This window comes from Chiloscyllium punctatum, unplaced genomic scaffold, assembly GCF_047496795.1.
Source record: "Chiloscyllium punctatum isolate Juve2018m unplaced genomic scaffold, sChiPun1.3 scaffold_173, whole genome shotgun sequence".
Taxonomy (NCBI): Eukaryota; Metazoa; Chordata; class Chondrichthyes; order Orectolobiformes; family Hemiscylliidae; genus Chiloscyllium; species Chiloscyllium punctatum.
Genome location: NW_027309907.1, coordinates 223,709 through 240,645, shown reverse-complemented (window position 1 = coordinate 240,645; position 16,937 = coordinate 223,709). Strand labels below are relative to the sequence as shown.

At 51.0% G+C, this 16,937-nt stretch overlaps 1 long non-coding RNA gene across 1 annotated transcript in view; it reads left to right on the top strand.

Moving 5' to 3' along the window:
* Window positions 1–16,937, top strand: part of LOC140471862 (uncharacterized) — a 40,511-nt gene continuing 23,574 nt past the window's right edge. Inside the window, exons 1-2 of the long non-coding RNA XR_011957231.1 lie at window positions 1–129; window positions 1,107–1,222. This is a non-coding gene — a long non-coding RNA (uncharacterized lncRNA). The remainder of the gene's footprint in view (window positions 130–1,106; window positions 1,223–16,937) is intronic.

Genomic DNA, 16,937 nt, shown 5'->3' with positions numbered 1-16,937 from the left:
ACACAGAGACATGGAGCTGCTTTCTCCGGCAGCGGCTGCGATCGGATTCAGAGAGCGGCGCTCAGAGCCGGTGTGTGGGAGCCTCGCTGGGAGAAAGGAGCGGAGAGATTTCACAATTCCTGGATACAGGTTAAAAATAACTCGAAAAACACCCTCCAGGCCCGGGTAAGGAGGTGGCGGTCTCTGATCAAGGAAGGGGCCCAGGGTCACGGCCGCCATTTGTTTGAGGGAAGAGGGAGCGCGGGCCTCAGGGCCGCCATCTTGAGAAGGTCAAGGTGCAGGAGGGCGGGGCTCTGGGGGTCTGTAGAACAATCAGAGGAAAGGGAAGACCCATTGTTATTGATTAATTCCACGAACACAGCTTCACTGGGCGATCCTGCAGGAATATCCTCTCTCAGTCCTGCTGGGATGTTTCACCCAATCAGAACCAGCAGCTCTCCTCCTCTCTCAGCTCCCCTTCTGTCCTTCCTGCAGCATCTGGCCCCTGGAACATTGAGCTGCCTGTCCTGTCCCTCCCTCAGCTGTTGTTTCTATAATACCTGTGATATCCCAATCCCACCTTAGATTACTTCACTAAAGACAGGAATGCACCCGATGGATTTTTCTTAACATCAGCAATTGTTTAATACTCATTTACAGGGTTTTAATTACATCGTTTTTGAAGCATTTACTTCACATTCAATCATTTGCAATGGTGGGATCTGAACCTGTGTCCAGAGAACACTTGCTGAGTTTCTGGATAAATTGTCACATAATAATGCCACTAGGCCATCACTTCGCCTGCTCACAGTTTGTATATCCCAGTGCAACATGAATCAAAACTCTTTCTTACTGCACAATTGTTTGACCCGGCACTCTGGTGATGTGACTCAGTACCTCTCCATGTGGTATCCCTCACTGTGTGGGTCTAATTGCTGCCTCTGTCAGCGTCTCTCACTCTTGAAGCTACACCAGATCATGAGCCAACAGAATTCTCCACTCCAGAGAGATGAGGCAACACAGGTCAGGATTTTCCAGATCTCTGTGGGCTCAGTGCCATTCTATATGTGTAACCCTCAAAGCATTCGTCTAATTGCCCATTCTGCCTATTTCTGTGTCTTCTACAGGTACTCATGGAGTTCCTGACTCAATAGACTTGTCAACTGCTGGTTGGGACGATGGTTGGTCAGCCAGAAAGACAAAGTCAGGGAGGTCGGAAGTCTTCAATAAATCCTGCTGCCAGGTAAGATCATTCCAGTGCACAGAGCAAAAAGTAATAAGGGGGATCCAAACATCAGCTAACAAGACGTGACATAGAGAAAGTGCTGGAGGGGAAGCACAGTACAGACACACCCCAGGCTCAATCACCACGCCTGCTGCAAGTTTTGTTGTAATGAGACAGCATGGGGAGTTCCCAGTTATCAGTCCAGGCCTGTGCTTTCTTAGGGAGCATCAGAACAACTGAGGGGAAAACAGGTCTCCCACAAGAGGGTGGGAATGCTGCCTGGGATCTTTCTGTTCCCTATTCCCTCTCCAACACTGTATCTATGGCTTGTATTGAGGACCAGTGTCTTCAATCATTCTAACTCCTATAACAGTTCCTATCTCTGTCATCTCCTCCCCTCTCACCAATTATTTCACATATTTGAAACCTCCAGTCCAGATGACCATCCGTATCACTGTAACTTGCTTCAGTCTCTACAACATGCCTTGTCTCAATAGTCTCCTCCTCCAATAACTGGAGATATCGGGTCTGTTTCTGTGTTGTATGACTCTTCGGCCGAGGTTTCCTAAATGGAATGAGTCGCGTTTGCCTGTGTTTGGCTCATATCCCTTCAAACCTTCTCCTCTCCATGTACCTGCCCAAGTGTCTTTTCCATGTTGTAATTGTACTTGTTTTTACCATTTCCTCTGGCAGTCCATTCCGTCTATACACCATCCTCTGTGGATAATGTTACCCCTCAGCTCCCTCTTTAAATACTTGCTCTGTCACCTCACATTTATGCCTCTAGCTTTGGACTAACCTACCCTTGGCAACTCACCTTACTTAGACCATACATGGTTTCATAAGGTCACCCCGTGGCCACCTCTGCCCAGGAGAAATATTGACGACAGTGTTACCAATATCTCCAACTCATGTACTCAATGCTCTGACCAATGAAGATAAGTGTGCCAATTGCCGCTTTCAACACCCTGTCGCCCTGTGATGCCAGTCCAAGGAACAATGTAACTGCACCCCTTGGTCTCTCTCTTTTCTACAACACTGTCCAGGGCCCAACCATTAACTGTACACCGCTGAAGCCAAACGCCAACTCGAGGACACCTCTTCCTACTGCTCCCTCGACCATGACCCCACCCCCTATCACCAAACCGTCATCTCCCAGACCATGCAGAACCTCATCACCACAGGAGGAGATCTCCCACCCACAGCTTCCAACCTCATAGTCCGGGAACCCCGCAATGCCCGGTTCTACCTCCTTCCCAAGATCCACAAGCCTGACCACCCTGGCCGACCCATTGTCTCAGCATGCTCCTGCCCCACTGAACTCATCTCTACCTACCTCGATACTGTCCTATCCCCCCAGTCCAGGAACTCCCCGCATACGTTCGAGACACCACCCACGCCCTCCACCTCCTCCAAGACTTCAGTTTTCCCGGCCCCCAACGCCTTATCTTCACCATGGATATCCAATCCCTCTACACCTCCATTCGCCATGACTAGGGCCTCCAAGCCCTCCGTTTTTTCCTCTCCAGACGTCCCCAACAGTACCCTTCCACTGACACTTTCATTCGTTTGGCCGAACTGGTCCTCCCCCTTAACAATTTCTCCTTTGAATCCTCCCACTTCCTCCAGACCAAAGGGGTAGCCATGGGCACACGTATGGGCCCCAGCTATGCCTGTCTCTTTGTTGGCTATGTAGAACAGTTGATCTTCCATAGTTACACTGGCACCACTCCCCACCTCTTCCTCCGCTACATTGATGACTGCATTGGCGCCACCTCGTGCTCCTGCGAGGAGGTTGAGCAATTCATCAACTTCACCAACACATTCCACCCTGACCTTTAATTTACCTGGACTATCTCTGACAACTTGCTCCCCTTCCTGGACCTCTCCATCTCCATTCGTGACGACCGACTTGACACTGACATTTTTTACAAACCCACTGACTCCCATAGCTACCTGGATTACACCTGTTCCCACCCTATCTCTTGCAAAATGCCATCCTGTATTCCCAATTTCTCCGCCTCTGCCGTATCTGCTCCCAGGAGGACCAGTTCCACCATAGGACACACCAGATGGCCTCCTTCTTTAGAGACTGCAATTTCCCTTCCCACGTGGTTAAAGATGCCCTCCAACGCATCTCGTCCACATCCCGCACCTCCGCCCTCAGACCCCACCCCTCCAACCGTAACAAGGACAGAACGCCCCTGGTGCTCACCTTCCACCCTACAAACCTTCGCATCAACCAAATCATCCACCGACATTTCCGCCACCTCCAAAAAGACCCCACCACCAGGGATATATTTCCCTCCCCACCCCTTTCCGCCTTCCGCAAAGACCGTTCCCTCCGTGACTACCTGGTCAGGTCCACACCCCCCTACGACCCACCCTCCCATTCTGGCACTTTCCCCTGCCACCGCAGGAACTGTAAAACCTGTGCCCACACCTCCTCCCTCACCTCTATCCAAGGCCCTAAAGGAGCCTTCCACATCCATCAAAGTTTCACCTGCACATCCACCAATATAATTTATTGTATCCGTTGCTCCCGATGTGGTCTCCTCTACATTGGGGAGATTGGGCGCCTCCTAGCAGAGCGCTTTAGGGAACATCTCCGAGACACCCGCACCAATCAACCAAACCGCCCCGTGGCCCAACATTTCAACTCCCCCTCCCACTCTGCCGAGGACATGGAGGTCCTGGGCCTCCTTCACCGCTGCTCCCTCACCACCAGACGCCTGGAGGAAGAACGCCTCATCTTCCGCCTCGGAACACTTCAACCCCAGGGCATCAATGTGGACTTCAACAGCTTCCTCCTTTCCCCTTCCCCAACCTCATCCTAGTTTCAAACTTCCAGCTCAGTTACTGTCTCCTTGACTTGTCCTACCTGCCTATCTTCTTTTCCACCTATCCACTCCACCCTCTCCTCCTTGACCTATCACCTTCATCTCCTCCCCCACTCACCCATTGTACTCTATGCTACTCTGTCCCCACCCCCACCCTCCTCTAGCTTATCTCTCCATGCTTCAGGCTCACTGCCTTTATTCCTGATGAAGGGCTTTTGCGCGAAACGTCGATTTCGCTGCTCGTTGGATGCTGCCTGAACTGCTGTGCTCTTCCAGCACCACTAATCCATTAACCGTGTTAGTCCTCCCTGGTTTGTCTTAACTAAATCCAACACCTGAATTAAACTCCATCTTTCATTCCTTGACCCAGTTGATAACTATATTCCCTACCCACACTTTCACTAATCTTGGTATCCACAAACTTACTAACAGGGACTCCTATATTTTCACTCAGATTGTTTATGTAAATGGTGCACAACAATGGTCCCAGCACCAATCCTTACAGCACACTGCTGGTCAGAGGCTGAACAACAACCCTCTGTCTCCCACTGTCATCCCATTTTGTATCCAGTTGGCTAGCTCTCCCTGATCCCTTGTGATCTCCCCTTACTAACCAATGTATCATGCTATATCCTGACCAAGGGTTTGTGGAAGCCAGAAACAACGTCTGTTGCTCTGACTTCATCGATCTTTTTGGTGACATCATGAACAAACTCCAGTCAAGTTTGTGAGACATGTTTTCCCACGCACAAAGCCATGCTGGCTGTCCGTATTCAGGCCTTATCTTTCCAAATGCATGGACGGCCTACCTCTCAGAATGACCCCCCAACAACTGACCCACCCTGATGTCTCGCTCATCAGTCTGTTGTTCCCTGGCTTTCTCTTGCAGCCTTTCTTAATTAATGACACAACATTATAATCATAGTCAGAGAGTCATACCGCATTGTTCGGTTAACGCTAACCATACTCTAAAACGGATCTCATCCCACCTGGCTGTTCCTGCGTCATATCCCTTGAAACCTTTCCTATTCCTGTAATAATCCAAATGTCATTTGAACATTGTAATTGTCCCCATGTTCACCCCTTCCTTGGGAAGTTCATTCCACACACAACCCACCCTCTGTGTAACAATGTGCTTCTCATGTCTTTTTTTTTAATATGTCTCTCCTCTAAACTTAAAAACATAGTGCCTTGTCTTGAAACCCCCCTGTCCATGGGAAAAGACATCTCTCATTAACTCTATCTATCCCCCTCATGATTTTATAAACTTCTATGAGGTCATCTGTCAACATTCAGGTTTCAGTGAAAAATACCAACCTATTCAGCCTTTCTTTATACTGAAGCCTTTCGTACCCAGCCACATCCCAGTAAATCTCCTCCCAACCCTTTACAGCTTCATAATATCCTTCCGATAACTGGGCGACCAGAACTGGACACAGTATTCCAGAAGAGGACTCACCAATGGCCTGTATAATCTCAAGGTGCCTTCCCAACTCCTATATCCAAAGGACTGAGCAATGAAACCAAGTGAGGCAAGCACCTTTTTTTAAACTATCCTGTCTCTCCATGTTGCAAACTTCAAAGAATTATGTAGCTGAACCCTGAGGTCCCTCTGTTCTACAACACTACTGAAGATCTTGCCTTTAATTGTGCAAGCCCTGCCCGTGTTTGTTGTACCAAATGCATTACCTCGCATTTATTCAGATTGAACTCCATCTACAGTTTTTCAGCCATTCACACATTTCATCAGGATCCCTTTGTAATCTCAGAAAACCTTCTTCACTGTCCACAATGCCACCCTCCAGTCTAACAGCCTATCACACACAGCTCTCCACGATACAAATATCTCTGTGAGGGGCCCTACAATTTCTTCACCAGCTTCCCACAATGTCCTGAGATCCATTTGATCTGGTCCTGGGGATTTATCTACCTTTGTGTTTTAAAACCTCCAGCACCTCCTTTTCTATAATGTGGACTCATTTCAAGACATTGAGTCATCGAGATGTACAGAACAGAAACTGGCCCTTCGGACCAACTCTTGCATGACGTTTCTCGTCACATTTGCCACAATTTTCCCAATATCCCCCTAAACCTTTGCTATTCATACACCCATCCACATGCCTTTTAAATGTATTTCTATCACCCTCCACTATTTGCTCTGGCAGCTTATTCCATCCACTCTGTGGGAGCCAGTGGTCCTTTAGACCCCTTTGAAAAGTTTCCCTCGCCTGGGGAAATGACCTTGTCTATTGACCCTGTCAATGACCATCATGATTTTAAACACCTTTATCGGTTAACTCCTCAGCCTCCCATGTACAACTGAAAACAGCCCCAGCCTATTCAGGCTTTTCCCTGAAGCACAAACCCTCCAACCCTGGCAACATCTTTGGTCATTTCTTCTGCACCCTTTAATGTTCCATGACATCCTTCCGATGGCATTGAGACCAGAATTGCACACAGTATTCCAATAGTGGTCAGGCCAAACACTGTTTAGTTCCCTGAGCGCCCCAGTCTTTATCCACAGTAAGTTCCAAAGTGAAATATTTGTTTTGGATCTTGTAGTTTCACACATCGTTGCCTTCATTGATCATGAAGGAGACCGGGTTTGTCCCGAGCTCTTCTTTTGCTCTTAATACACTTGTAGAGTCTCTTTGGATTCTCCTTAACTTTCTCCGCCAAAGCGATCTCGTGTCCCCTTTTTACATTCCTGATTTCCATCCTAAGTGTATTTCTACAGCCCCGATGCTCCTGAAGGGATTCCCTTGTGTCAGCCAGTTATATCTGACATGTGACCCCTTTTTTCTTGACCACAGCCTCGAAACTCATCCAGTGTTTCCTAATTCAGTCAGCATTGAGCTGTACACTAACAGGAACACGCTGGCGCTGTACGCTCCTTTTATCTCGGTTTTAAAATATTCCTACTTGCCAGACTTCCCTTTATCTGCAAATAGCTCCCCAGATCTACTTTAAAAATTCATGTCTCATACTATCTTGCCCCATTGAATAATCTTAACTTGTGGACCAGGCCTGTCCTTTTCCATCACTATTTCCAAACTAATACAATTCTGGTAACTTTCCAAAGTGCTCCCCCACTAACACCTCAGTCCCGTTCCTGACCTTGTTTCCCAAGGGGAGGTCTGGTTTAGCCCCATTCTCCAGTTGGGCCACTTACATAATGACTGGGAGTTTTCGGAACACACTTAACAAATTCCTTCCATCCAAATGTTTAACTTCGTAACAATCCCAGTCCAGGTTTGGAATGGTTAAGATCACCTGTCATTACAACCCTATTATTCTCAGAGATATCTGAAATCTCCTGACATATTTGCTCCTCCATCTCCCATTGCCTATCGCTGTAGTCCGACCGTAGAAAACTAATGACCAATTTTTATTTCTCAGTTCCACTAATATCGTTTAACTGGGCGATCCTACATGAATCCTCCCTCTCGGTACTGCTGGGATGTTTCCCCCCAATCAAACCCACCAGCTCTCCTCCTGTTTTGCCTCCTGTTCTATCCTTCCTGTAGTATCTGTCCCCTGGAACATTGAGCTGCTGGTCCTGTTGCTCCCTCAGCTGTGTTTCTGTAATATCTATGGGATCCCAATCCCATGTTCCCATCCATGCTCTGGGTTCATCTGCCTTATCTGTCTGGCCCTTTGTATTGAAATAACTGCAGTTTAATCCACCAGTTTTCCCTAACTGTCTGCTATGTTCTTGCCTGCCTTGTCTACTTATATTGCTCTCTTGAACATTTGTACCAGCCTCAACTTTCTTTCTGGCCTTACGACTCTTTGGGTTCACACAGCCCTGCCAGATGAGTGTAAATCCTCTCGAGCAGCTCCAGCAACGTTCCCCACCAGGATGTGGGTCCCCCTCCTGCTCCCAGTTCAGGTGTATTCCCCACCCTGTCTACCTGTGCTGACACCTTCAGACATCCAGCGACTTGCCCACCAAGGTCCCTGTGTTCCTCAGTACTCCAGGAGGACCTACCCTTCATGATGTATATCATTCATTTATTAGACTTCCCACAGTGCATTACCTCACAGTGATCAGAAGTAAACTCCATCTGCCATTACTCTGCTCAGTTTATCATCTGATCGATATCAGACTGCAGCCTGAGCCCATCCCCCTCACTGTGGACAACACCCTCACCTTTCATGTTATCTGCAAACCTACTAATGATACCTTCTGCTTTCACATCCGAGTGATTAATGTCCATAATGAACAGCAATGGCTCCTGCACAGATCCCTGTGGTACACCCGCTGGGCAAAGGCTTTCAATTACAAAACCAACCCTCCACCAATTGTGGAGTCAATTTACCAACTTACCTTGGATCCCATGGGATCTTCCCTTTTGGACCAGCCTTCCGTGTGGGACCTTGTCAAAGACCTTAATGAACTCCATATAAACCACATCATCTGCACTGCCCTCATCAATATCAGAGGACAGTCATCTAGCAAATCCATACAGACAATCCCGAATGAAATTGCGGGGGTATCCGTTTTTGGCGGATACATTCTTCCTCTTTTTGCAGTTCTGGTGTACTGCAGTGTGTTGTGGCCCTTTTGAACAGTGTCTTGATGCAACTTCTTTTGTGTGTGTTGGGGTGGTTGCTTTCGTAGTTCAGGACTTGGTCTCTGTGTGTGACTTTCCTGGAGACCTGTGTGGTGAACTCTCCTTTCGGTGTTCTCTGTACCGTCACGTCTAGGAATGGGAGTTGGTTTAAATTTTCTTCCTCTCTAGTGAATCGGATTCCTGTGAGTGTGGCGTTGATGACCCGGTGTGTGTTCTCTATTTCTTGTTTTTAATGATTACAAAGGTGGCATCCACATATCTGACCCAGAGTTTGGTTTGAATCTGCGGTAAGACTGTTTGTTCTAACCTTTGCAATACTACTTCTGCTATGAGTCCAGAGATGGGTGAGCCCATGGGGGTGCCGTTGATTTGTTCATATATTTGGTTGTTGAATGTGAAGTGTGTTGTGAGGCCCAGGTCCAGTAGTTTGAGTATGCCGTCTTTGTTGATAGGTTCAACGTCCTGTTGTCTGTTCTGTATGTCCAGCAGGTTGGCTATTGTTTCTCTGGCTAGGGTTTTGTCGATAGAGTTGAACAGTGCCGTTACATCAAATGAGACAATCGTTTCTTCCTTGTCTATGTGTGTAATTCTGATGATGTCCAAGAATTCCTGTGTTGACTGTACAGAGTGTCTGGATCCGCTGATCAGGTGTTTCAGTTTATGCTGCAGTTCTTTGGCCAGTTTGTGTGATGGTGTCCCTGGTAGTGATACTATGGCTGAGTGGGATATCTGGTTTGTGCACTTTAGATAGTCCATAGAATCTGAGGGTGTTGTTGCTTTCAGTTTTCATTCTCTGTAGGTCAAACCTGGTTATCTGTCCGTTTTTTTTGTAGGTTTCTCAGTGTGTTGTTTTTCCTATTGGTGAGCTGCGGGGTGGGGTCAAATTCCACGCAATTTCATCAACAGATGTCTAAGGGAAAGACAACGGAACGAAGACATGCCATAACCAAAAGGACTAGCCATACTACCAGATATAAAGAACATTTCGGAACTGACAGCCAGACTATTGCGACCACTAGGACTCATAACAGCACACAAACCAACAGCCACTCTCAGTCAACAACTCACCAAGACGATGGACCCGATACCCAACATGAGCAAAACCAATGTAGTGTACAAAATCCCATGCAAGGACTGCACAAAACACTACATCGGACAAACAGGAAGACAGCTAACGATCCGCATCCATGATCACCAACTATCCTCGAAACGACACGACCAGCTATCCTTAGTAGCCACACACGCAGATAACAAGCAATTTGAGTTCGACTGGGACAACACTACTATTATAGGACAAGTCAAATAGAGAACAGCCAGGGAATTCCTCGAGGCATGACACTCATCCACAGATTCAATCAATAAGCACATCGACCTGGACTCAATATACCGGCCACTGCAGCGGACAGCTGGAACTGACAACCGGACGCAGCAGATACAAATCACTAAGTGTCAGAGGAAAGATCACAGAAGTGCTTCACAGGAGGCTCCCTGAGGTAGACAGGGGACGAAACGTCCTTCGCTCACTATGTGTGTGTGTGTGTGTGTGTGTGTGTGCATGTCTCTCCCTTGCTGTGTGTGTGTGTCCTTCCCTCGCTGTGTCTGTGTGTGTCCCTCCCCTGCACTGTGTGTGTATGTCCCTCCCTTGCTCTGTGTGTGTATGTGCCTCTCCCTCGCAGTGTGTGTGTGTGTGTGTGTGTGTGGTCCCACTCTCGCTGTCTATGTGTGTGTCTCTCCCTCGCTGTGTGTGTGTGTGTGTGTGTCCGTCCCTCTTGCTGTGCGTGTGTGAGTGCATGCCCCCCTTGCTGTGTGTGCATGTCCCTCCCATGCTGTGTGAGCATGGCCTACTCTCCGTTGCTCTGTGTGTGTGCGCGGGTGTCCCCCTCTTGTTCTCAGTATGTGTCCCTCTTGATGTGTATGTGAGTGTCACTCCCTCACTGTGTGTCTGTGTGTCCTTCCCTCGCTGTGTGTCTGCATGTATCCCCTTTACTGTGTGTATGTGTGCGTGTCCCTCTTGCTGTGTGTGTGTGCATGTGTCGCCCCCTCACTATGTGTCTGTGTGTGTGTCTCTCCCTCGCTGTGTGTGTCCGTGTCCCTCGCTGTGTGTGTCCGTGTGAGGATCCCTCTCTCGCTGTGTGTGTCCGTGTATGTGTCCCTCTCTTGCTGTGTGTGTACGTGTGTGTGTGTCCCTCCCTCGCTGTGTGTGTCCATGTCCCTCGCTGTGTGTGTCCGTGTGTGTGTCCGTGTGTGTGTCCCTCCCTCGCTGTGTGTGTCCGTGTGTGTGTCCCTCCCTCGCTGTGTGTGTCCGTGTGTGTGTCCCTCCCTCGCTGTGTGTGTGTGTCCGTGTGTGTGTCCCTCCCTTGCTGTGTGTGTGTGTGTGTGTATGTGTGTGTCCCTCCCTCGCTGCGCATCTCGCTGTGTGTGTGTGTGTGGTCCCACCTTAACTGTGTGTATGTGTGCGTGTCCCTCCCTTGCTTTGTGTGTGTGTGTGACCCTCTTTGTGTATGTGTGTGTGTGCATCCCTCCCTTGCTCTTTGTGTATATCCCCCTCACTGTGCTTGCGCATCTCCCCTCGCTGTGTGAGTGCATGTCCCCCCTTGCTGTGTGTGTCCCTCCCTTGCCATGTCTGTGCGTGTCCCCTTTCGTTGTGTGTGCACATTCCCTCCCCCTCGCCGTGTGTCTGTTTGTCCCTCCTTCCCTGTGTGTGAACGTGTCCCTCCCTTGCTGTGTATGTGTGTATCCCTCCTCGCTGTGTGTGAGCATGTCTTTCCCTTGCTGTGTGTGCGTGTCCCTCCTTTGCTGTGTGTGTGTGTCTCTTCCTCGTTGTGTGTGTTTATGTGTCACACCCTCACAGTATGTGTTTGTGTGTGTGTGTGGTTGCGTGTGTGTCACTCCCTCGCATTGTGTGTATGTGTCTCTCTCTCGCTCTGTGTGTGTGTGTCTCCCTCCCTCGCTCTGTGTGTGTGTGTCTCCATCCCTCCCTCTCTGTGTATGTGCGCGTGTCCTTCCCTTGCTGTGTATGTGTGCATGTCCCCGCTCGCTGTGTGCGCATGTCCCTCTCTCACTGTGTGTGCATGTGTCTCTCCCTTGCTCTTTGTGTCTATCCCCCTCACTGTATGTGCGCATCTCCCCTTGGTGTGTGAGTGCATGTCCCCCCTTGCTGTGTGTGCGTGTGTCCCTCCCTCGCTGTGCCTGTGCGTGCCCCCTCTCAATTTCTGTGCACATACCCTCCCACTCACCATGTGTCTGCTTGTCCCTTCTTCCCTCTGTGTGTGTGCATGTCCCTCCTTTGCTGTGTATGTGCGTATCCCTCTCTTGCTGTGTGTGCTTGTCCCTCCCTCGCTGTGTGTGTGTGAGTGTCCCTCCTTCCTGTGTGTCTCAGCAAGTCCCTCGCTCGCTTTGTGTGTGTGTCCCTTCCTCGCTGTTTGTGTGTACGTGTCACATCCTCACTGTATATGTTTGTGTGTCCCCCTTCACTGTGTGTCCCTCACTCACTGTTTGACTGTGTGTCACTCCATCGCATTGTGTGTATGTTTCTCTCTCTCGCTGTGTGTGTGCGTATCCCTCCCTCGCTCTGTGTGTGTGTTTACATGCGTGTCCCTCTGTGGGTGTGCGTGTGTGTGTGTGTAAGAGTGTCTCCTTCTCACGCAGTGATTGTGCGGGTCCCCCTTGCTGTGTGTGTGTGTGCATATCCCCCTTCGCTGTATCTGTTTGTGTGTCTGTCCGTCCCTCCCTCGCTGTGCGTGTGTGCGCGTGTGTGTGTGTGTGTGTCCCTGCCTCGCTCTGTGTGTGTGTGTGTGTGTGTGTGAGTGTGTCCCTGCCTCGCTGTGTGTGTGTGTGTGTGTGTGTGTGTGTGTGTGTCCCTCTTGCTGTGTGTGTGCGTGGCCCTCCCTCACTGCGTGTGCATGTGTCTCCACCTCGCTGTGTGTGTATGCGTATATCTCTCTTGCTCTGTGTGTGTGTGTGTGTGTGTGTGTGTGTGTGAGAGAGAGAGAGACCCTCCCTGGCTGTGTGTGCGTGTCCGTCCCTGGCTGTGTGTGAGTTTGTCCCTCTCTTGGTGCTTGTGTGAGCGCGTGGCCCTCCCTCGCTGCGTGTGCATGTGTCTCCACCTCACTGTGTGTGTGCGTATCCCTCTCTTGCTCTGTGTGTGTGTGTGTGTCCCTCTTGCTGTGCACGTGCGTGCGTGGCCTCCCTCGCTGTGTGTGCATGTGTCTCCCCCTCGCTGTGTTTGTGAGTGCCCATCTCTTGCTGTGTGTGTGTGTGTGTGTGTGTGTGTGTGTGTGTGTGTGTGTGTGTGTGTGTGTGTGTGTGCGCGCGCGCATGTCACTCCCTTGCTCTTTGTCTGTGTGTGTGTCCCTCCATTGCACTTTGTGTATATCCCCCTCACTGTGTGTGCCTTCTCCCCTCACTGTGTGAGTGCATGTCCTCCCTCGATGTGTCTGTGCATGTCCCCTCTCGCTGTGTGTGCGTGTCCCCTCTCAATTCCTGTGCAAATTTACTCCCCCTCGCCGTGTGTGTGCATGTCCCTCCTTCCCTGTGTGTGTGCGTGTGCCCCTCCCTTGCTTTGTATGAGCGTGTTCCTCCTTCCCTGTGTGTGTGCCCCTCCCTTGCTTTGTATGAGCGTGTCCCTCCTTCGCTGTGTGTGTTTGTGTATGTTCCTCCCTTGCTGTGTGTGCATGTCCTTCCCTCACTGTGTTTGCGTTATCCTCCCTCGCTCTGAGTGTTTGCATGTGTGTGTGCACGTGCGTGTATGTGCATGTCCCTCCCTTGCTGTGTGTGTGTGTGTGTGTGCTCGTGTCCCTCCCTTGTTTGTCTCTCGCTCGCTGCGCGTGTGTGTCCCTTCCTCACTGTGTATGCATGTTCTTCCCTCTTTGTGTGTTTGTGTGTGCTTATCCCTCCCTCTCTGTGCGTGTGTCCCTCCTCACAGTGTGTGTTTGTGTGTGTGCGTGTCACCCCTTGTTGTGTCTGTGTTTATGTGTGCGTCCCCTCCTTCGCTGTGTGTGTGTGTGTGTGTCCCACGCTTGCTGTGTGTGCACGTGTCCCTCCCTTGCTCTGTGTTTGTGTGTGTGTGTATCTGTGCGTGTCCCTCCCTCGCTTTGCGTGTGGGTGTCCGTCCGGTGTGTGTGTATGCATGTCCCTTCCTCACTTTGCACGTGTGTGCCCCCTCTCAATTTCTGTGCACATGCCCTCCCCCTCGACATGTGTGTTTGTCCCTCCCTTGCTGTGTTTGCGCGTCTCTCCCTTGCTCTGTGTTTGTTTGTGTGTGTGTGTGTGTGCGCGCGCGCGCGTGTCCCTCCTTCACTTTGTGTGTGCGTGTGTGTGTCCGTCCTTGCAGTGTGTGTCCCTCCCTCGCTGTGTGTCTGCATGTATGCCCCTCACTGCATGTGTTTGCGTGTCCCTCCATCGCTTTGAGTGTGTGTGTGCCCCCTCTCAATTTGTGTGCACATGCCCTCCCCCTCGCGGTGTGTGTGCTTGTCCCTCCTTCACTGTGTGTTTCTCCCACGCTGTGTGTGTCCTTGCTCCCTCCCTCGCTGCGTGTCTCAGCGTGTCCCTTCCTCGCTCTGTGTGTCCCACCCTCGCTTTGCGTGTGTATCCGTCCCTTGTGTGTGTGTGCGTGTGTGCATGTCCCTCCCTTGCTCTGCGTTTCTGTGTGTATGTATGTATGCGTGACCTTCCCTCGCTTTGTGTGTCGGTGTGTCCGTCCCTTGTGTGTGTGAGTGCGTGCCCCCCTTGCCGTGTGCGTGTGTCCCAACCTTGCCGTGTCCGTGTGTGTCCCCTCTCGCTGTGTGTGTGTGTGCCCCCTCTCAATTTCTGTGCACATGCCCTCCCCTTGACATGTGTGTGTCCCTTCATTCACTGTATGTGTGTTTGTGTGTGTGTGTCCCTCCCTCGCTGTGTGTCTGCGGGTAACCCCCTCACTGTGTGTGTCTGTAAGTCCCTCCCTCACTGTGTGTGCACTTGTCCGTCCCTACTCTGCGTTTACGTGTGCGTGTAGGTGTGCGTGTCCCTCCCTTGCTTTGCGTGTGTGAATGTCCCTTGTGTGCATATGTGCGTGTGCATGTCCCTCCCTTGCTCTGTGTTTGTGTGGTGTATATATGTGTGTGTGTCACTCCCTCAATTTGCATGTATGTGTCCATCCCTTGTGTGTGTGTATGACCAGCTTGCTGTGTGCACGTGTCCCACCCTTGCCGTGTCTGTGTGTCCTCTCTCGCTGTGTGCGTCTATGATTGTGTGCTTCCTCATGCACGTGTCGCTCTCTCGCTGCCTGTGGGTTTGTCCCTCCCTCGCTCTGTGTGTGTGTCTGTGTGTGTGTGTGTGTGTGTGTGTATGCCCCTCTTGCTGTGCGTGTGTGTGCGTGGCCCTCCCTTGCTGTGTGTGTGTGTCCCTCTCTTGCTCTGTGTGTGTGTGCATGTGTCCCCCTGGCTGTGTGTGTCCGTGTCCCTCTCTCACTGTGTGTGTCTGTGTTTGTGTGCTTCCTCATGCACATGTTGCTCCCTCATTGTGTGTGCATGTCCCTCCCATACTGTCGGTGTGTGTGTGTGTTTCCCTCCCTCGCTCTGTGTGTGTGCATGTGTGACCTTTCCTCGCTGTGTGTGTGTGTGTGGGGCCCTCCCTCGCTGTGTGTGTGTGTGTGTGTGTGTGTGTGTGTGTGTGTGTGTGTGTGTGTGTCTCCCTCGCTGTGTGTGTGTGTGGCCCTCCCTCGCTGTGTGTGCATGTGTCTCCCCCTCGCTGTTTGTGCACGTGTCCTCTCTTGCTCTGTGTGTGTGTGTGTTTTCGTGAGTCCATGTCCCTCCCTGGCTATGTGTGTGCGTGTCCCTCTCACGCTGTGTGTCTGTGTTTTGTGTGCTTGAGCATTCGTGTGTCCATCCCTCACTGTGTGTGTGTGTCCCCTCTTGCTGTGAGTATGTGTTACCCTTTTACAGTGTATGTGAGTGTCCTTCCCTCGCTGCATGTGGGTGTGTGTATGTGTGTCCCTCCCTTGCTGTGTGTATGTATGTGTGTGCCTCCCTTGCTTTGTGCGAGTGTGTGTGCACCTCTTGCTGTGTGTGCGCATGTCACTCCCTTGCTCTGTGTTTGTGTGCGTGTGTGTGCACGTGTGTGTCCCTCCTTCACTTTGCGTGTGCGTGTGTGTGTGCCCCTGTCCCTCGCTGTGTGTCTGCGTGTATCTCCCTCACTGTGTGCATGTGCATGTCCCTCCACCGCTGTGTGTGTGTGTGAATTTGTGTGTGTCCCTCCCTCGCTTTGCGTGTGTGTGCCTCCTCTCAATTTGTGTGCACATGCCCTCCCCCTCGCGGTGTGTGTGTTTGTCCCTCCTTCGCTGTGTGTGTGCGTGCTCCCTCCCTTGCTGCGTCTCTCAGGGTGTCCCTCCCTCTGTGTGTGTGTGTGTGTCCTTCGCTGTCTGTGTATGTACGCGTGCATATCCTTCCCTCAGTGTGTGTATGTCCTTCCCTCGCTGTGTGTGTCTCTTTGTGTGTGTCCCTTCGCTGCGTGTCCCTCCCTCGCTATGTGTGTGTGTGTGTGTGTGAGAGAGAGTGTGTCCCTCCCTTGCTGTGTATGTGCGTGCTCCTCCTTTGCTGTGTATGTGTAACTTTCCCCCCTTGCTCTGTGTGTGTGTGTGTGTGTGTCCCTCTTGGTGTGCGTGTGTGTGCTTGGCTCTCCTTCGTTGTGTGAGCATGTGTCTCCCCCCTCGCTGTGTGTGCGGTGTCCCTCTCTCGCTGTGTGTGTTTGTGTGTGTCCATGTCCCTCACTGGCTGTGTGTGCGCGTGCCCCTCTCTCGCTGTGTCTTGAGCATGAGCGTGTCCATCCCTTGCTGTGAGTATGTGTGACCCTTTTACAGTGTATGTGAGTGTCCTTCCCTCGCTGCGTATGTGTATGTGTGTATGCATGTCACTCCCACACTGTGTGTGTGTCCCCCTCCCTTGCTTTGTGCTTGTGTGTGTGTGCGCCTCTTGCTGTGTGTGCGCATGTCACTCCCTCACTCTGTGAGTGTGTGTCCGTCCCTTGTGTGCGTGTGTGTCCCTCCCTTGCTCTTTGTGCATATCCCCACCATTGTGTGTCCGCATCGCCCCTCATTGTGAGAGTGCCTGTCCCCCCTTGCTGTGTGTGCGTGTGTCCCTTCCTCACCATGTCTGTGCGTGTCCCCTCTTGCTGTGTGTGCGTGCCCCCTCTCAATTTCTGTGCACATGCCCTCCCTCTCGCCATGTGTCTGCTGGTCCATCCTTCCCTGTGTGTGTGCGTGTCTCTGTCTCTCACTCTGTGTGCTCTGTGTGTTTGTGTACATTCCTCCCTCGCTCTGTCTGTGTATGTGTGTGTGTGTGT